Here is a 16,090-nt window from a genome sequence, read left to right on the forward strand (position 1 = left end):
TTTGAAAGTGTGAAGTACAATGATTGTGAAGGTAAAGTTCAATAACTTATTTAGTTTGAAGTTCTATTAAAGTGTGTTTAAGAAGTCCAATGATTTGTGTAATGATGAAATTCAATGAAAATTGATAATGTGAAATTCTATGAATTGTATATGTGTGAATCATGGCATGAATGTGCATTGTATGATCTTAAGAGGTGGGAGTTCACCTAAGAAGAGGAGTAGATGATAAAATTCATATGGTAAGGCCCATCCATGAGATGGTTTGCTAGATTGACTATATCTATATTGTCCTACTTGTACAACGAGGGACTGTCTCACTGCTTCAACGAGAGGCTCAAACCTAGTTAGCTATCCAAGGGTTCAATGAGAGGGCTAGTCTACGGTGTATGACACCTCGTAGTGTGAAAAATGGGAGAAACCGTATTCTATAAGTGAGTTGGGTGTGCCTTGGTTAGGTAATCCTCTCATAAGTGTTTAGGCTAGGGAAGTCATGGAATATAGACTATCCTATTAAGTTATAGCCCACAGTTTCATGTTAGAGGAATAAGAAGGATATAAGGAAGGTGTGATCATGCATATAGTGAGTAAGGGCACCTGTTGTCTATATTGTGTCCCTAATAATGATATCATGAGTTAAATCTTAATTTATTTCAATGTATTCGTCAATGATTTGTGTGACCAACTCTCTTTATATGGAAAGTGCTAAAAAGCATTGTTTCTCAAGTAAATGCTATTATGTGAGTGGAATTATGAATATCTATTTTCAAGTGTTTTACATGGGCTAAAGTACTGACATTAATTGTCACTTGCATTTAAACTAATTGATATGCATTAGTATGAGTTAGTTAGACCTTGGTTACTGAATAGTTATACTCCCTCCATTATCTTTAGTATTACAGGGAATAACTCAAGAGGTGTGGATAGAGGAAAACACTCAGAGGCTTAGGACCACGATCCTTTTGCAATAGGTCTCTTTATTTTGAGTAATTATATGTGGATGACAATTTCAATTGTCAATTAGGAATTCTCATTTTTTTCCTTACTTGCATTATGTGAACTGTAAATTTATAAGTGCATTTTAGGCCTTAGGGAGTGAGTTGATGAGTATGTATTATTGTGATAGGGCCAAAATACTAATTCAAGTAGAAGTAGAGCATACTATGAGATAATTTGGAGAACTTGATGAAAATTATGGTAAACTCTCCTTTTTTATGTTTTGAATTTAAGGGGTTGAGTAGTAAAAAATTAATCTATGAGTATTTCATGTGATATGGTGTATTGCATGAGTTAGCCTTAATGATTTGAATGTGGTCAAACTGGTGTCAGTGGCTATTGGCCTATAGTATTTGGTTTGAACACTTGATTTTGCGAAAATTGTTATAAAAGTGTAAGTTTTGAAAAGTGTATCTAATTTTTTTAGAAAGAATTTGAGTCTAAGACCAATGCCATTAGTTAGAACTTAGAAAGAGCTTTTTGTAGACACCTAGTTCACATCTTCAAACGTTGGATTGAGATTTAAGGCGCATCAGAGGTTAGTCCTAATGTTGTCAAATTGACAGTAGAATTTACTGTCAAAATTTGTGCAATTGCATCACGACGTATGGTGCCACGAGCCGCGGCCTGTGTCACAGAGGCGAACACGCCACTGGATGTTCAACGAGCCACGGTGCATGCCTCATAATTTATCAGAAATTCTCTTGTTTCAAATCCTTAAACAAATGCACTCACTGATATAATGATCTCATGCTTCTACATATTCATGAACTCTAATTTATCTAGTTGCAAGACTTGAAAATGATTTTAGATTTGTAAACTTGGCGTCCCCATTTTGCTAAACCATTGAAAATTTTGTATTTTAATAATTACTATAATCACATCTCCTAATTACTTGAAATTTGGTTTTAATTATAGGATTAGAAGGAGGAGGATATTACACACATTAGCTCCATGTTTTTCTCCTGTGGTGACAAGTGTATGCAAGTTAAATAATTTCTCAATGATAAATTATTATTAATTGTTTAAAAATATAATGCATGCATTTAATGCATGTAGATGCAGTGAATTAATTTCGTGATTTCATTCTTTAATTTATGAAAAGCATAATCATGGGATAAATTTGTGAGGAAATTGAATTCTTGAATACATTTTATTTTGATTAATAATTTTAGGATTTAATATCAACTAATAAAACAATCATAATTTAATCACTGTGATTTTGGAGATTGGAAACAATCATAATTCCGTATATTAGCTCATAATTACGTGTATAATTTTCCTTTTCATGAACAAAAGTGTCATTATCATCATAAAATTCAAATAAAATTTATGTTTTAGGTAGTTTATGATAATTGAAAAGTTTTTAATTGATTCAAACAAATTAAATGATAAATGTGTATATTATGTAGTTTATGTTTTTGGTAGTTTAATTTATGATAATTTCCAATTTATTTGTAGCTATTTCCTTATATGTAACTCAATTTAAAATTTAATCGTTGGGCAACTAATTGAAATATATATACAGAGATTTTAATTAGAATATCATAATTTCAATGTATGTATAGCAATTTCCTTAAATGTACATTAGGTGGCTATTATATGTTTTCCTTTTCATGAATAAAAGCGTCATTATCACCTTGAGATTCAAATAAAATTTATGTTTTAGGTAGTTTATGATAATTGGAGATTTTTTAATTAATTCAAATAAATTCAATGATAATCGTGTGTGTGTATCATGTAGTTTATGTTTTAGGCAGTTTATGACACAGGAGATTACTTTTTATTAATTGCACATGTAGCAGCATATTATGAAGCCATGTCAGCTATATATTTTTCTCTCGTGTTGACATGTAGACATTGGCTAATAATTAATTTTGCAAAAATATCATATTATTATTTTAAGATATTATTATGCAAACATTTCATTGATTTGGCCTTTATTTGTTCTGTGATTTTCTGCATTAATTAATTCTCCTATACAAATAAAAAAATATATTAATGCAGGATTCTTCAAATTTGCTACATTAAAAAATTGTATTTAGTTTGACCTAACTATTGATTAAATTTTAAGTGGAAAGTTTTCAAAATTGAAATGTTTTTCAAGAAAAACCTTGACCGAGCTTTAAATTTTAATGTTTTTACCTTTCCTATTTCCCAATCAATCCCCACCTTCTTCTCCATTCATTAATACTATGATAATATTAAAAATTAAAAGTCAATCAAACCCCAAATCCCAATCCATCCTCATCACCTCTTCAGCTCCTCCTTCATTCTTTAATAACATAATATTAAAACCAATCAAATTAATGCATATCAGGTAAAGAGGGAACGAAGGGTAATCATATTGCATTCTTTACATTGCTGAAAAATGGATAAATCATCTTCCTCCTTCCTCATTTTCTTCACATAGTTCATCTTCTTGCTACTCTTCTCTTATCTTCTTTCAACGTTAAAGGTCTCCCTAATGGTTTGGTGATTGAAGAAGTGCAACTAGAATGGTGATTTGCCTCAAAATAATTTATTTTTCTTAATGTTATTGTTTCAATCTCTTTATTCTCTTTCTAATATTCTTCCCCTCTCTCGTCCCTTCCATCTGTTTCTCTGTTTTTTTTTTTAGGAACCTCAAGCACACATGTTAACGTATTATGAAGCCACATCAACTCCATTAACAAATCAATTTCTTCATATACAATATGTGTTAGCATATTATCTGAGATTAGATAGTAATTTAAAATTTATCTAATGCATCATCACCATAATTTTTTCACTATCATTCTTAAATATTAATCATTTACATATTATTTATGTCTTATTATTATTTTAGGCATATAATTAGTTAATATATAAATATTTTTCACTATCTAATTATTAAAAAAAGTTGCAAAAATAACATTCCGTGCAATGCACGAGTGGTTTACTAGTTTCTTAAGTAATGATTAGGAGTTTGACTTCCAATCTTTGTATATGCAGCAATTTAAATGAGAGATGTCTAATTATTACTCTTAGTGGCTCGGGCTATTGGCTGCAAGGCCTACTTCTTGTGCTTAAAAAAGAACAAAAAAAAAAAAGGACACAAATAAGATTAGGACACATAAGACCCACCTTACTATAATGCGTTTTAGTTTTGTGAGTCCATATTTTTCCATGATTATCATGTTAACCGTGTATCTCATATATGTACAAACAAACTGCATTAAAAAACGTGGGTAAATAAATAGTCCTTATCCTACCGTAAGTAACCTTTCAATGTCACTAATTATTTAATCATTTGTTTAATTACTTATTGAACAGATGCAAACAGTGCTCTGATGAGGGAAAAGATTCCTTGTTCATAGAATTTAATGAGTTCAGACTATATATAATATCAATGTTGAATAAATGGCGTTTCCTTTTTCTTCTACCATACTAAATCCAAAGTCCTAAATGTTGAGGGAGAATAATAATATCATATACGAAGACAATAGCAATTTATTTCAAATCAAGCCCAAATGATTTTGAAATTATATACTGCTGGACCACAGGATCAAATTGAAGTTATGTTCTATAGGAAAATAACCAAAATAAACAAAATGGCCTTCAATTATTGTTATTATTATTATTTATTTAAATCACCCGCTCCACCGCCGCCAACTGAAGGCTACCAAAGCTCTGGTGATCGGATAAACTACTAGTGGCCAACAAAATAATTGCTCAAAGATGATTAAAAAAGATTTGAACTCATAACCCCTTGCTTTACCAAAAGCAATATAACTACCCAGTCATTAATGTCTCTTAATTATATTATAATGCAACATGTGGTAGTTATATTATTATTTTAAGAGACATCAATGGCTTATAGTTATATTACTTTTGGTGAAATAAGGGTTTGTGGGTTCAAATCCCCTCTATAAAAAAATTGTCACTGCTTATGCAGCGATGACAAAGGTCATCACAATATAGTGAGAGCGTCTGTTGCTGATTCTATCTATAGTGACAACAACTGTCACTATAAAAAGTAAATATAATTATTATTAAAAGTTGAGAATCAGTGACAACTTTTGTTACTATAGAAACTACCAATCAATGGCAATTTTTTTGTCGCTGCCAAAAAATGATATTATTGAACCTTGCCATGTGCATGTCACCACATCACCTACCATGTGTCACCTTAGTGCTAACTTATATTTCCATTTCAAAAATTACTTTCTCCATAGTTCAAACTTAAGGCCTCTATCATTTGTATCTCACAATTTTGCCACAAATCTAAACTTAACCTATAATCTACTATTGCATAATTATATATATATATATATGATACAATATATATATATATATATATACTCAATCTATTCAAAAATAAAAAGCGTTTTTAATAAAATCTCACCCCAATAAAGTAATTACTTACTTTTCAATTAACCCTATCTTTTCATATTTATCCCTATTAAACATCCTATAATAAATATAAAGTCACTATTAATAGGGGTACTTTTGAAAAAAAAGTAATTATTATATCTTAAAAGATTAAAAATGCCTTACATTTTTGAATATTCAATTCTTTAAAAAATGCCTTACATTTTTGAATGGAGAAAGTATATACACACACTATTAAACTAAGCAAATACAAAGTCATGTAAATTAGATAACAATTGTTATATAATTCAATTACACACACACACACACATATATATCTTAGATATTAAATATTATAAGATATTATTACTATCATATACTTCTATTTAATTTTTTTAATTTATTAAAATTTTGAATTATAATACTCATTTTGTACAAAATAAAATATAAATATAATTGATACAATAACATTTATATTATTTAATTTAATTTATTTTCTTACTTCTTGAGATTATTTTATTTTTTATTTTAATATTCACATTTATAATTATAACATATAAGAATATATAAGAATAAAAAATAAAAATAAAGATGATTATACATCAGATTATAATTATTTATTTTTCTTTCTATTTTTAATAAAAAATTTATTTTTACTTAAATTAACAATAATGCTTAAGTAGAGGTATTGATTTGTCCATTACTCCTTTAGTCTTATTTACAAATTATTTCCAACATATTTCACCAGAATTAAGAAAAAAAACTTAAAACTCATTAATTTTGTCTAGAAATTTAATAAATTTTTAACTTTGTTCATATTAAATATATATACTTTAATAACATATTTCCTCTCTCAAACATTTAATGGAGAGAAAATGGGAAAATTTAATTTGATAATTTAATGAATTGACTTATAAATAGGACAAAAAAGTCTTTTCTCTCTGTCCAATAAATAGGACCAGAGGGAGTACATTTTAATTTGTACTTAGTTTTTTTTATGGAAATTAGTTTTTATTTTCAAATGATATTGTTATAAGAAAATTATATACTATATTATCTATTATATATATATATATATATATAAATTCATGTTTCAAGAAAGTACCAAACAAAAAAATTATATAGCATCATATAGATATATTTCACATATTCTAAAATTTAAATGTAGAATTTTAGAAACCTCATTTATCTTCTTTTCATCTTCATCTTCCCTACCACACTACTAAAAAATAGCCTACATATAGAGGTTATATTTGCAACTATATAGCAATTTTTAACCACTATATAGTCTAGGTCAACTATATAGCAATTTATATCTATCTAATGATCTTTTTTAGAAAATCGTTGAATACTTCTTTCAAGATTTAAGTGAAACAAATTTGTCTACAGACTATTTAGCAGTTATTTTTAAATAACCACTAAATAGTTTTCCATATTCAATGATTATTTAAAAAAAATCATTAAATAATTTTTCTTTATTTTGGTCAAAGAGCTAGAGGATTTGCCAAAAACTATTTAGCTGTTATTTTAAAATAACTACTAAATAGTATCATATATTTAGCTGTTATTCAAAATAACCATTAAATATATGGTACTATTTAGTGGTTATTTATATATAACCGTGAAATAGTTTTGTGTTTTTTTTCTATGGGGGGGCTTGCATTTTGAGCAACCCCTTGCAAAACAACATACATAGACATCTAAAAATGCACTAGTAATAAAATTATCCAGTTTTAACTAAATAACAAATGTAATTGAATCCATTATTCAAAGATAGCTATAACTTCTAAAATCTATTTAAAGCTACTTCAAACTTCTTAAAAGTGCCTAAACACTAAAGCAATTACAAGAAAAAATTTACCAAAAGTGTAATCTATTGCAACTTTAAAAGGCCAAAGTTATCAAAAACTTAAATTTGGCCAAAGAATGCTTATTTTGAAAAAGTGTAAAGAACCTATATACTTAAACAAAATTGATGAGGATATAGTAAAATGCATTGTTTTGATCATCTATTTTGCATCCATTACTTGAGTAAATTCTCGGCCAATTCTTTGAAGATTTCATCAATTTGAGCTAGACTATATTCCTCTACATATGAATCTTGGAAGTATTGTTAACATAACATAAATCAAGTTTAATATGAATTAAATGATATGTATAATGTAATGTAAATTATTAAATTAATTAAAGTTAAGAAAGTAAAGATAGGAGACATACTTGGTTAGAAAAAATTCCATTGATTGACACATGGTCAATAATGTCCTTCGTATACCTCATGATTTTATGGCTACAATCAATAACCTTGTCACATTGCCTTGGACACTATTCATCATCAAACCAAAAAAAATAAAATTAGTTATAGTTTAATAAAATTAATTTAATGAAATAAATATTGAGGGTAAATATATGCTTTAATTATCCTCCAATCAAATCTATCTTCATATCTATTAGAGTTTTCAATTATAGACAACTCTCTATGACTTTTGAAGAAGTGGAAAATACCATATCATGCCTCTATATAGGTTAAGCACGAGTAGCATCCAATGAGCCCTGTCACAATGAGCACGCGTACATAAAAAAATATACACACATCTATTAGCATGTGTTAATATATAAAAAAACTTAATTAAAAAATCAAATATGATTAATACTAAAAATGATTCACCCATCACAAAATAGTTTTAAGAAAATTTGATTCTCCCTAGTCACATGCTAGTCTAGGTAATCGATGATATTATTTGTTTTCTCTTCTCACTGCTCATCATCCATTACCCCTTACCTATGGGGGGAGGTAGAGTGGGGATTTATCAAAATCACTATGTTTATGAGACTCCTAGATGCTATCATTATGTTCTGCTTTCAAGTTGTAGAATCTCAATATTATAGATAATATTGTGTATTCATAACCCTCATACAAAGGCATCTCTCCATCACTTTTTAACCTCTCTAACATTTCTAGAAAATGCTTGAGTACATCTTTCATGGCATCTTCCAACTCTTTGAGATTGTTGGCTACATATGCATTTGTCTTAAAATAAGGGCAAGCAACTTTCACTGTGCCTTTGGCTAAAATTAATCTCATCTAGTGTCTCCCCATGTAATCTCCCATCTAGCACTTATAACTCTGATTGATTCCAAATTCCACCAAGTGGTCTTCAACTTTTTAGGGAGAAGCACGCCTCACAGAATTACGCTTCAAATAAAGACAAATAATTCTTTCCAGATCTCTAGCATGCTCTCATGCAAACTTAATAAATTCTTGAACTCTATCCCAGTATTCTTGAGATGTACATCTAGCAAACATCCATTTCTTGTCCATAATGAAGAAGAAAGAAGAGAGTTGAGGAGGAAGCGATGAGACACAATGATGATGAAAACACCATAGATTTAAAGCAAAAACTCATGGAAGGTGACGGCGACGATGGCGAAAGAATCTTTGATAGTGAAAGAAGGATGGGCTTGGCTAGAAATTCATTTTCAACAAATATAGGAGTGGTTTGTTAGAGAATGCGAGAGGTTCGTGGGAGGAAAAGAGGTTTGAAGATTCAAAATCTTTAACAACTATGAATATTTGGGAAGCTAAAGAGGTTTCAAATGAGTCCATTTAGCAGTTATTTCCAAATAACTGCCTGGTAGATTGAAACTATTTAGAGATTCTTTTGAAATAAATGCTAAATAGTATTTATACTAAAAAATACTATATATCAATTATTGCATAGTAACTACTGTATAAATAACCGCTAAATGGTTTCTCACACTTAAACCTTAAAAAAGTAGAGACTATATAGTGGATATTCTATTAACCATGATATAAATCTAGAGACTATATAGTAGTTATTTTATATAACCACTATATAGTCTCTAAGATGAAATTCTGCCTCCTTTATATAACGGTTATTTATTTAAATAACCATTATATAGAGGGGATTATATATAGGCTATTTTTTAGTAGTGCCAGTAATTGAACTAGGAATCTCTAAGCTAGCATCAAGTATTAAATGTAGAATTTGAATTGTAAAATTATATTGGTTGAAATATCATTCTATAGACAAATAAACTTAACTATCACATGTATAATTATTATAAACAAGTAGCGTTATTATTTAAAATATCAATTTAATCATAAAATATATTATGAAGATTGAAATTCATTGCCGTAATATTAGCATTCTAAATTAAAATATCCAACAATTAGTTTTTGAATGAATTTATTACTTCATATGGAGTGTTTGCATTGGTTAATTCTATTAGATTTAGCATTGAACTAACCAAAATTAATTAATCAAACTAGCTTAAATAGTTGGCCTAAATCAAATTGAATATTGTTTGACAACCAAAATTGACATAAAATAATATGGTTGGGTTTGATTATTTAGTCTAGCCTATTACTAGTAAATAGTACCTTATCTTAAAATAGTTTCATTATTTTAAACTATCAATTTAACCATAAAATATATAAAATGAAAACTCATTACCTTTATTTATTCATTTATTATAAAATTGCATTAATAAAAAAATGTCTTAAAATGTTAAATAATGGATCAAACTAAAAATAAAAAATTATGATGATGATATGTCATTTTTTTAGCAGAAATTGTTTTGAAGCTCAAACTTTTAGCAATGACATTTTCCAATCACCATTGTTGTAACATCCCAAATTTTAATGCCAAAATTATAAAATGATCAAAGGGTAACCTTATGGATTTAAAAAATAAGTCAAAGAAAAATTGTAAATTTCGTGCTCGTTTGCCTGTGAATGTAACTCAAAGTGTTATCACTGTTTACAGATAGACCTCACTAAAAAGGGTTGTGCTCTTTGCCTATCTCCACTCATGGGGAAGTTCTTTAATTTGTTAAAGTTGTCCACTTGTAAGTGTAAATAGAGAAGGGGTTCAAATAAGTGTATTTCACTACAAGCTGATGAATTTTTGCACATTCACAACTGCTCGACAGCAACTCATCATATTTCCATTTTAAGAGCTGAAAAAAGCAAGAAATCACCAATAGAGAAAAAGGAAAAATTGAACAAAGTAGTGTTAGATCTGCCAAAGCAAAATATTTCTAGCCATTGGATGAGTTTTGGTGCTAGGAATCATAATAAGTAAGTTTCCCTTTCACCTATATTATAGCAAAGTTTTGAGTTAGGGTTTTGATTTTCTTTAGAGATTTCAATTGAATCTTGGTGTTTTTGACCTTGGTAAGACTATAGAAGAAATGAAGTGGTTAGGAGTTTATTCTTGCTTCTAGAATGATTGTTACTGATTATTTGAGCATTTGGATCGATATTTAATGGATTTAATTGAACCCCAAGTTTAAAAATGCTCAAATATGATGCATGTAAATGAATGGATTGTTTAGTTAGGTTTATTGGAAACTAAATAAGCTATTTGAACAATGAGAATGTTGGATTTTAGGAAGAAGCTAATTTAAGAAATTTTGAGTTAACAAGAGTAGTTAGTCCCTATGTAATTGGTATACAATGCTGATTTTGTGTTGTGTGATGCTATACATGTCAATATTTAAGTTAACGAGAGTTAAACTAAGTAATGGGCAATAATGCACCTATTGTTTGTAAGAAAATAGAAGAGATTGAGGTTTTTTAGGTTGATTAGATTTGATGTAGGTGGTTGGAAGTGAGTTGTTATAGGGTAATAATGATGATTATCATTGTAAATTGTAGACTGACTATCAAGTGCATCATTCGCTTAGATTTGGCTTGAAAGCAAATCTAATTGAGGGATAACCTTTGGAAACCTAGAGATTTGAGGTAATGAGGGACAACTATTCCTTATGCATTGCTTGTTTAGTTGATTGATGGATATTGTGAACTTGAAATATATATATATATATATATGTTTATATTGTATAAATTAAATCACTTGTTTCATATTTTGGAATTTATGCAAGTGGGCATCTTTGATAAAAATGTGATTTTAAAAAAAAAATATTAAGCTGCAATTTGTGTGAAAAAAATCATGTATTATATTTTTCTTATGAGAATTGAAAATGATTAGTGAAAGGGCATGATACATGATTATAGGTAATGATACCTAGTTAGAGAATATTTGAAATCCTCTTGGATTCACCAACACCTAGATAATTTAGTGTTAGGCAAATATTGTGCATCTCTTTCCTTGTTGGAGGGATTGGTGTGGAGTCCAATACACTTCTATATAGTCTTGAATCATTGTCTTTGATAAGAGTATCGGTGTGGTGTCCGATGAGAAATGTGAACTACCATTTTCAATAAGTAGAAGATGGTATGGAAACTAGCATAAGATAACCTATTACTAATTTGAAGTGTGGTTTGAGAGTGAGTGATCTGGCTTTTAGTTGAAATGTCTCCTTATGTTTGGGGAGTGTGTGTTAAGTTAGTCAATTGACCTAGCTCTGTTTATAATGATAGCATATGGACTTGGTCAAGGGAAAGAACGAAAATTATAAAGCAAATGGAATTCATAAACATTATTGATTTGTTTACAATGCTTGAGTATATTGAATTTATTGATTGAGTTTTTCCACTTTGCATGTCTATTATTAGCTTTTCTTGCATGTGCCTAAAATAGTGTAACTCAGTTATTGAGTGGTTATACTTACTCCTCTCTTAATATATTATAGGTTCTAACTCTAGTAAAGGCAAAAGGCAAGCGTTAAGGGTTAAGGATTAATTGGCCTATCTATAATGCCCATTTTATGTTGATAAATATGTGTGTAAGGGAATGGTGTTGCCAATTAGGAATTAAATTTTTTCATACATGTACAAATGTGTTGTGAAGTTATTATTTGTGTAATTAGGCTAATGTTTTCACTGTTTGAAATGGTTAACTTCCACACTTTTTAGTGCAAGTTTGTTGGTGCTTATTTGAATGGTTTTTTAGAAAATGTTCTTAGAACCTTCCTCTTGAAAACTTTAAAAAGTTGGGGTAGAAGGTTGAAAATATGATGCTTTTATAATTAATGTGATTTATTGTATAGGTAGTCCTAAGTCCATTGAGTATGATTTGGGGTTTGTGTTAGCTTTTAGCAATTTCTGGTGAGTTTGGACACTATAGAGGGTGAAACGCATGCAAAAGTAATTGTTTTAGTTTTCCTTGTCCAACTTTTTCATATGATATTATTTGGAAATGAAACTAGTTTCGTTAGCTAGTTCATTGAAATATATTTCTATTGACACTTATATCACCTTAATTAGACGTCGGATGGAGAGAGTGACAAGCGTGTCACCTCTCTTGAAAAATCAAATTTTAGATTAACCTTAAGAGTTTGACCAAGTTTATGATGAGGTCATTGAGGTTCTTGCAAGTTACCAATTGAGTTTATTCAAGTTCTATACTATTCTACAAAATACTAAAGCTAGAGAAAAAGTATTGTTGTTCCATTATGCAATATGATGAAAATCCTTTGGATTCTACTATTGGAGATGTCATTTCCCACTTAATTACTCTACTAATCAATCCTTCACAGTAACCAATTATCCACTAGATTCAATTAAACATTAGTGAGTTAACTAGCTAACCTTGCCTAGTTCCACTAGATTAAGTATACCTAGTCATAATTACTAGTTATGTTAAGTCTCCTAGTGTGTGTCTCTTCCCTAATGGTTTGTCCATGCTAGGTCTTAGACTTAGAATGATTACAAGATTATGCACCATGTATGTTTTAGTCTAGAATCAATCCATAAGATTATGTAAAAACTAACACAAAACAATTCAATTCAAATTAACATAAGATTATGCATCAGTTCTAAAGAGGGTAAAATATTAGCATTGAACCAAGTAAAATAAAGAAGAGTGACATAAGTATTCTCATTCAAGTATTGATAAACTCAAATTATAGATACAAACCAATCAATATTGCAACTTAGATTAAGTATTACAATAAAGAGTAAGAATGATAAAACTAGGATTAGAGATCTCTTATCCAATAGAAGATTATGTAGACCCTATCTCCTTTATCTTTCTCCTAGAAATCCTCTTAGTTCCTTAGCTTTCCATCATCATCTTCAAGTCCTCCATGAATCTCCAAATTAGGTCGAACATAGTATCTCTTTCAATGAGTAAGTTTAGCTTTGGATCCAAGTAGATTATTAAGGGTTTGGATGGTATTGATGAGAGGAGAAGAATGATAGTGGTTTTGTGTGATTTGGTGGAGAAATGAGAGAGATATAGTGGAAGGATTAGGTCAAAAAGTAGATGAACAAGTGAGAAAGTAATAGGAAATGTATGAATGAGAGAAAATGAGTGTCTGATCTGAATGGGAAGTATGGAGCACGAAATTATGAGAAAAAACTAAAGGAAAATGAGAGAAAAAAAAAAGCAAGTACTTGTGGTTTTCCAATCAAACTCCAAGTGGCCAAAACTACCTCCCATTTTAGAGGGAAAGTGAGACAATTCTAATGCAGTCTTCTAATCCAATGCAATGCACCATTCCTTGCTTAGTTTGCACCCTTTTAAGTTTGCAAAAGTAATGTCACATCACCTTTCAATTTCTCCTTAGAATAACTTTGGACTTTGTCTTTGCACTTATATCACAATTTAATCAAATAATCAATTCATCATAGTATGACATTTATTGAAATGAACTAAGGTATGAAATATTTAATTAGACCTAGGTGAAAAATGAGTAAGAGATTATGAATACGAAAAGCTTCGCAAGACACAAGTGTAAAGATACACATACTTGAACACAAACCTAAGCTTAAGTTAAAAACCCTTAGAGAGACAACCTTAAAGTACGTCTTTTGCTAAAAACTCTAAACCTACAATGAATCAATAAAAACTAATTTAACTAATCATCTTAGCCTATTAAAAGATATAATTTTAATGCTCAACCTCTTAGTTGTGAAAAAAATATATTTTATGACTAAAATATCTCCAATACATGTAAACACTAAACTCAGACAAATATGCACAATGAATGTCATATGGATGCATTTAGGCATGAATAATAGTCCTTATTAGCTAAGAAGTGTGTGTGAATAATAAGTATTATCATTGGGGTGAAGTTAGAAGTTTCACCCTTAAATCTAGAAATGACAACAACCTTGTTTCCAAAATTCTATGTGGTGCACAGTGATGGATGGCGCTTCCACAATAGTGCATTACACAATAAGGATATGGCATAAAAGACCTTTCGTTAGCCTTAATAGAAGTTTCATCTTTTATAAAATAAACATTTCCTCTTGCTTTCAAAGTGATTTCAAAATTCTATTGATATCTCATGCTTCCTAATACTTTAAACTCTGATGAATCTTAATTTTGTATTTGTATTTGACTACAAAAATGTATTTCAATCTTAGGATCCCAAATTTTCTCAATATGACATTTAAAAATTTTTAATTGTAAGCTTTTGCACCATAGTATTTTTTAAATGATTAGTTTAACCCTTTTTACTATGGTAAATTAATTAATTTGTTTTCAAGCTACTCTATTGTAATATCCTCTTCCTTTTAATCCCATAATTAAAACCAAGTTCTAAGTAATTAAGGAATAGGATTATAGTAATTAACAAAATACCAAGTTTTCACTGCTTAGCAAAATGGGGACCCCAAGTTTACAAAACTAAAATCATTTTCAAAGTCTCGTAATTAGACAAACTAGAGTTTACAAATATGCAGAAACATAGGATCATTATATAAGTGAGTGCATTTGTTTAAGAATTTGAAACAAGACAATTTTTGAAAAATTTTAAGACGTGCGCCGTGGCTTGTTGAACATGCTCCGCAGCGTGTTCGCCTCTGTGATGCATTATGGCTCATGGCACCATGCGCTGCGGTGTAATTCCAACAATTTTGATAATAAATTCTATTGTCAATTTGACAGCAATAGGGGCAACTTTCGACGCACCCTAAATCTTCGTTCGACATCCAAATTATAGAAAGCACTTTTCGAGCTCTAATTAATAGCATTGGTCTCAAATTAAAATTCTTTCTAAAACAAAATTTGGTCATACTTTTCAAAACTATACTTTTACAAAAAGTTTAGCCAAATCAAGTGTCCAAACCGAATACCATAGGCCAATAGTCATTGACACCAATTCGATGACATCTAAATCATTAAGATTAACTCATGTAATGCACCATATCACATGAAATACTCCCCGATCAAATTTTTACTACTCAACTCCTTAAACTCAAAAACATAAAAAAGGGAAGTTTACCACAATTTTCATCAAGTTCTTCAAATCATCTCATAATATGCTCTACTCTTACTTGCATTAGTATTTTGGCCCGATCACAATAACACATATTCTTCAACTTACTCCCTAAGACCCAAAATACACTTATAATTTACAATTCATATAATGCAAGTAAGGAACAAATGAGAATTCCTAATTAGCAATTGAAATTGTCATACACATATAATTACTCAAAATAAAGAGACTTATTATAAAAGGATCATGGTCCTAAGTCTCTTGGTGTTTTCCTCTGTCCACACCTCTTGAGCTATTACCTGTAATATTGAAGATAATAGGGTGAGTACAACTATTCAATAACCAAGGTCTGACTAACCCATGCTAATGCATATCAATTAATTTAAATACAAGTGACAGTTAATCTCAATACTTTAGCCCATATAAAACATTTGAAAATAGATATTCACAATTCCACTCACATAATAGCATTTACTTGAGAAACAACACTTTTTAGCACTTTTCATATAAGAGAGTTGGTCACACAAATCATTTATAAATACATTAGAAGAAATTAAGACTTAACTCATGATATCATCATTAGGGACATCATATAGACAACAGGTGCCCTTAC

The sequence above is a fragment of the Prosopis cineraria genome, unplaced genomic scaffold (assembly GCF_029017545.1).
Source record: "Prosopis cineraria cultivar Desert tree isolate PC_DT_omini unplaced genomic scaffold, ASM2901754v1 PC1, whole genome shotgun sequence".
Classification (NCBI taxonomy): domain Eukaryota; kingdom Viridiplantae; phylum Streptophyta; class Magnoliopsida; order Fabales; family Fabaceae; genus Prosopis; species Prosopis cineraria.